Source organism: Polypterus senegalus, unplaced genomic scaffold (genome assembly GCF_016835505.1).
Source record: "Polypterus senegalus isolate Bchr_013 unplaced genomic scaffold, ASM1683550v1 scaffold_9700, whole genome shotgun sequence".
Classification (NCBI taxonomy): Eukaryota; Metazoa; Chordata; class Cladistia; order Polypteriformes; family Polypteridae; genus Polypterus; species Polypterus senegalus.
In genome coordinates, this window is record NW_024382836.1 from 1 (window position 1) to 5,994 (window position 5,994).

Below are 5,994 nucleotides of genomic sequence, written 5' to 3' on the forward strand. Positions count from 1 at the left end.
CCTCCGTAAATCCAAAGTTAGTTCTAGCTATAACTAATCATCCAAAGTGCATTTATTTTAAAGGGCAAAATTATGGAATATTGCTTCAAAATTTAAGGTTGAAAGTACTTTAACAAGTAATAAGGCACAATATAATAATTTTGAAATGCTATCACTTAAAAAAAAAAAACACTGTCACTTCTTGGCGATGCTGTGGTTTGTTGTTGTAGAATTTGTTGATGTAGGAGATACATCGCTGTGAAAAAAAAAAATGCATATTGCTGCAGACTGTTCCTTCATTACTGAAATAGTATTACTGTTTATAATAAAATTTGTCAATTGGGAAAATTTGCTCTGCATGCGACACAGTTTCTCTTTGGCCATGGCAATAAAACCCAAATCCTTCCTAAGAAAATTAGGAAAACAATGTGAAAATTAACTGTCATGTTTTCTGAAAAGTGATCAAATCTTTGTGAATGTTTTTAAAGGGAAATTTCTGATACGGGAATAAGCATCTCTATATATAATCTTCTTTTTGGATCTTGATCATTTGTTTGTCCCGAATGAATTAAAAGAAAAAAGCATTAGATGGCAGTAGAGAGACAGCTAAAACATAGGTATTGCTTTAAAGAATCTCCTCAACCTACTACTGAAGACTGTAGTACCCCAGTCACACCTCAAAACACAGACATTCAAACTAAACAAATTTTTTGTGCTTTAAATTAACTAAAGAGATCTTCATTTAGATCTTGATCTTTGTTTGTCCATAAATTCTATTCATGTGAAAACCAGCTTCCCAGTTTAATACGCTGTTGCTCTTCAAGGATGACAACAATGTGCGGAATAAAAGGGGTGGTGGACAGTGTTACGGGGTTAGCTTCTGAGGCCTGGTTAGAGGAAGAGTTGCAAAGAAAAAAGGTGCTGCCTCGTAACAAATGAATGAAAGAAAGACAGTGGGTAAAATGAATGACAAGCGTAACAGACCCGGAAATTATTATCTTTCCCGTTGTGGCGGTGCTGGGGTCTCACAGTTTACCATGGCTTGCTCATATGTCAGTGAAGTGATCCTATTTATGCTTTAAAGAGCCTGGATACCTATATGTCCCCCTTTTATAACCAATGCTCCGTGTATATTGCCTTTCTCTTTGGATTGCCAAAAAGCAACCGGAGATTGGAGAAAGGTTGAAAAACATCTGAGAGGAAGCGATAAGCGTCTTTAAAGCAGAAGGACTGTGACGGACAGAAGCAAAAATGCTCCTACACCACCACATAATTTCTATTGGGGCGGGGATTCCAGAGGCCATTCTATGATCAATGTCCAAGGGTTTCATTTTTAATTTTGTTTCCCTTATAAAAAATCATAATGCTGTGCAGAAGGGGCCCAGTTCGACTGGCGGCAGCGTTTAAACAGGGGCCCCTTTACGAACAACTTTAACCCGCAGGGGTGGGTTGGTGCACATAACAGTTCATGTATATCATCCAACATAGCATACTAAGTGGGTTTCACTCTCATTAAACTCTAGTAAAATTTTAAAAAATATAGCTAACAAAAGTTCAAATATAAGCATACACCAATAGAACAACAAATAGGAAAATAAAATTGAGAAGATTTCCCTCTGTCCTATGTGTACTGTACATGGAAAGGCATTCTAGGATTTTCGTACTACTACAGTAAAACCTAAAGGCAGGAAACTACGACAAAATATTCATTTAGCATGGCTGAAAGAAAAGCTAATCTGACTCTGGAAAAAGGAGACAGCTAGCGATAATAAATAACATATCACTAAACTAACGTATTAAAAGTACTAATAATCCATTTCAAGCGCATTCATAAGGTACATTAAAATCCACTCCATCATGGTAAGATTTGTGAAAATGTTGTAACAGTATTCTCCATATCCCTTTTGGAACATAGACCATTGGGAGCATAAAATGATCCAAAGAGATTAACAGATGTTTTTTTTCGTTGTTTCAAATACTTTGAATAAAAACAATGGAAATTAATTAGATACATTTTTAAAATCCCAAAATGCAGCCCATTAAACAAAAGAAAAGATGTTCACAACTTCTGATATTCAGTCATTCTATCACAGGTGCAATGACAAACAAGTTCCTTGAGTCTTTCCACCCCAAAATGTGCCACTTTATTTGACATTTTTGAAGATTTTCTGTCCAATGTTATTACTTTACATTTGGTTTAACCAACAGCCTCTCTAAATTAACAGAATACTAAAGAAAAAAGTAGGTCCCGGAAAATAAAGCATGAAAACAGTACATGTAGATGGAATAACAACAAATTTATTACTCTTGAAATACTGACATTCAAAAAAATATGACACTTCATTGTCACTCACTGACATAGTTGTGGATGCTGTTGAACCACTTGTCGTTGTAGAAGTCTCAGTTGCTGTTAAAAAAAAAACCGAATATTACAGATCGGGTTCGTGTCTTGAATCCCCCCTCTCTCGTGGAAGGGTCTTACAGTTGTGAAAAGAGTTTGTGAGGCTCTTACTGGCTTTCTTGATCTTCCTTGAGCTGGTTTGAATCGTTTGTAACATCACCAGCTCTTATTTCCCAATTTTTGGCCAATCCTACCAAGATAAACTCCATAGTAACACAAAACTAATTAATGGATTCAGAAAATGAAAGATGGCAAACATTTCAACTACCAAGAAGATACAATTTAATAATCTTGAAATGGTGTCACTGGAAAAAACGAAATACACTGTTACTGACTTGAAGCAGTTGTGAATTTTTGCTGAAGTATTTTTTGATGTAAGAATACAGCCACAGTAAAAAAAAAAAAAAGCTCATTGCTATAGACTAGGCCTCCTTCACTTCATTAGCATCATTCGTGGATATAATAAGTGATTTGTCAATTGATGGATACATCTGTGCTGAATCAATAATGACTGTATTTGAAGTAACATGTGGAAGAAACATGCATGTGATGTCATATTGTAAGCAATGGAAAGATACCGTTTGCAGTGATATTAGATTCAACCATAATCTCATTTATTTGGAATTCCAAACACCCGTTACAAATTAGGCGACCCTACAAAAAACCAAAAAGGCAAAAGGTGGCATGGCTCTACCTAACTCTCAATTTATCACTGGGCGCAGATATACAAGCTATAAAACTTGGACATGGACACAAATAGTTGAACATACACAGGCATGGTCCACAATACAAATAAAATCCTGCAGTACTTCTTTTATACTCCTTGCTTTGTACCCGCAAAAAATACGTTATGCCAATATACTAAAACAATTGTACTTACTGACTCAGAATATGGAAGCAATACAGGAAGTTTTTTTAAGATAGAAAGCTTTTATCTGTGGCTCCTCTGCGAAAAACCTTTGTCACCCTGCAAACATATACAGTTTTTAATGTCTGGAAAACATCTGGGATTAAATCACTTTGAGATCTGTACCTGACGCGTCTTTGCATCCTACAAACAATTACATTCCAAATGTAACTTTCCAGAACACATTTTGTTGCTGCCTTCAAGTTAGAAACTTTGTTAAACAAACCTGCCCAATTTTCTCACCCCCCACCTATCCTGGACGGAAAAATATATCAGTCTTGAGGACTCAGACAGCATTTCGTAATTTATAAAACCATTTACAGCTCCTGCTTTTCAAAGATCAAGAGGACAGTGGGAAAAGGATCTCTCCTCAACATCTCAAAAAAGGAATGGAAGTTAGCATCACAGAATCCACTTGGCTCCATATGCATAAGCATAAATTATTTAACTCAAATTATATGAGCACATCTGTCTAGTTTAAAAATTGTCAAAAAATTTTTCCCAGGGCAAGATCCAACCTTTGACGCTGCAATCAAGATCTAGCCTCACTGGGCCACATTTTTTGGGTGTCACCAAATTAACATCATTCTGGCCCAAAAACCCTTTTAATGCCTTTTCAGACAGCCTTGGGTTTCCCCAAACCCCATCTAATCCATTAAGGCTGTGTTTGGTGGGCTCACAGAGGGCTAAAGTGGAGAAGGAATAACAAACTGTAATTGCCTTTACAACACTATTGGTGGACTTATCCTGCTCAACTGGAAGAATCCTAACTCTCCCATTCTAAGTCAGTGGGTAACTGATGTTATATAATATGTCACATTGGAAAAAATCAAATTGCACTTAGAGGGTCTGTACAAAACATTTTTTAAAACCTGGCAGGATATGATCAATAACATTTTAGAATAAGCATTTAGATTGGAAGCAGTTTCTCTCCCCCCCTTTACTCCCTTTATCTTTATTCATTTCTTAATTTATCTATATACTTATTTTACTATCTAAGTTTTATTCTTTGGCCTACCTCACTTTCTCAGGGTGGGGTTGATTTCTTTAAACCTTTTTTAAACATTTACCCAATTGATGGAATGTTTTTGATTTTAATAAAGCACTAAAACAAAAAACAATGGAGAACAGCTTTCATGTTTTCACCTAATTCTTGCATCACTACATTTTTGAAGTGCATAAATTTAAACCCTTAAAATGGAAATATCTTAGAATGTCAAGGTGATTAAATAGAAAACACAGGCAGGAATGGTCACTTCATTAACATTTATGTAAATTTAATCTTAGAGGAAAGTTACTTCACTCCAGTAAATCCAAAGTTAGTTCCCGGCTATGAACCTAATCATACCCAAAATGCATTTTATATTAAGGCAAAATTCATCTGGAATAGTTGCTTCAAAATTGTAAGGTTAGAAAATACTTTAACAAGTAATAAGGCACAATATAATAATTTTGAAATGCTATCACTTAAAAAAAAAAAACACTGTCACTTACTTGGCGATGCTGTGGTTGTTGTTGAGAATTTGTTGATGTAGGAGATGCAGTCGCTGTGAAAACAAAAAATGCACATTGCTGCAGACTGTTCCTTCATTCTGTAATAGCAGTATTACTTTTATAATAAAATAATTTGTCATTAGGGAAAATTTGCTCTGCATGCGACACGTTTCTCTTTGGCGCTGAGCAATAGAACAAATTCCTGTGCCTACATCTGTAATCAATAAAGAATATGAATACAGTGTGATTAACTGTCATGTTTTCTGAAAGTGTCGAAACTTTTTGAATGTTACTTAGAAATTTCTGATACAGGAATAAGCATCTCTATATATAATCTTCATTTGGATCTTGATCTTTGTTTGTCCATGAATGAATTAAAAAAGAAGCATTAGATGGCAGTAGAGAGACAGCTAAAACATAGGTTGCATAAGAATCTCCTCCAACCTTATACTACTGAAGACTGTAGTACTCCAGTCACACCTCAAAACACAAACATTCAAACTAAACAAATTGTTGTCTTTAAATTAACTAAAAGAGATCTTCATTTTAGATCTTGATCTTTGTTTTTCCGTAAATTCCATTCATTTTAGACCACCTTCCAGTTTGTCTTGTTGCTCTTCAAGGATGTCAACAATGTGCGGAATAAAGAAATTTGGGGGACGTGTTCGCTGGTTTTGCTTCTGAGGCCTGGTTAGAGAATGAGATTGCCGAAGATAAAAGTGCGTGCCTACGTAACAAATGAATGAAAAGGGAAAAAACAGTGGGTAAAAATGAATGACAGCAACAGCACAATCGGAAATTATCCCTTCGTTGTGCGGCCCAGTCTGCGCGTCTCACAGTTGTACCATGGCTTGCTCATATGTCAATGTTGATCCTATTTATGCTTTAAGAGCCTGGATACCTTTTTGTCCCCTTTTTAACTAAATTTCTCCGTGTATATTGCCTTTCTCTTTGGATTGCCACCAAGCACCTGCGAGATTGGAGAAAGGTTGAAGACATCTTTAGAGGAAGCGATAAGCGTCGGGGAAAAGCAGGAAGGACTGTGAATGGACGAAGCAAAATGCTCCACAACCACATACAGTAATTTCTATTGGACGTTTTATTCAAGTAGGCGTTACTGAATCAATGTCAGGGTTTCATTTTTAATTTGTTTCCCCTTTTAAAAAATCCCCAACCTTGGGCAGGGGCCCCCTTCCGGGGCCGGACCCCTTTT

The 5,994-nt window shown here is 36.1% G+C and overlaps 1 long non-coding RNA gene across 1 annotated transcript; it reads right to left on the reverse strand.

Annotated features, from left to right (window-relative positions):
* Nucleotides 1–2,335: 2,335 nt before the first annotated feature.
* On the reverse strand, nucleotides 2,336–4,837 carry LOC120521198. The gene is made up of 2 exons (XR_005632073.1): nucleotides 4,782–4,837; nucleotides 2,336–2,386 (listed from the first exon to the last, which is right to left on the reverse strand). It is a non-coding gene; the product is annotated as an uncharacterized LOC120521198 (long non-coding RNA).
* Nucleotides 4,838–5,994: the final 1,157 nt, after the last annotated feature.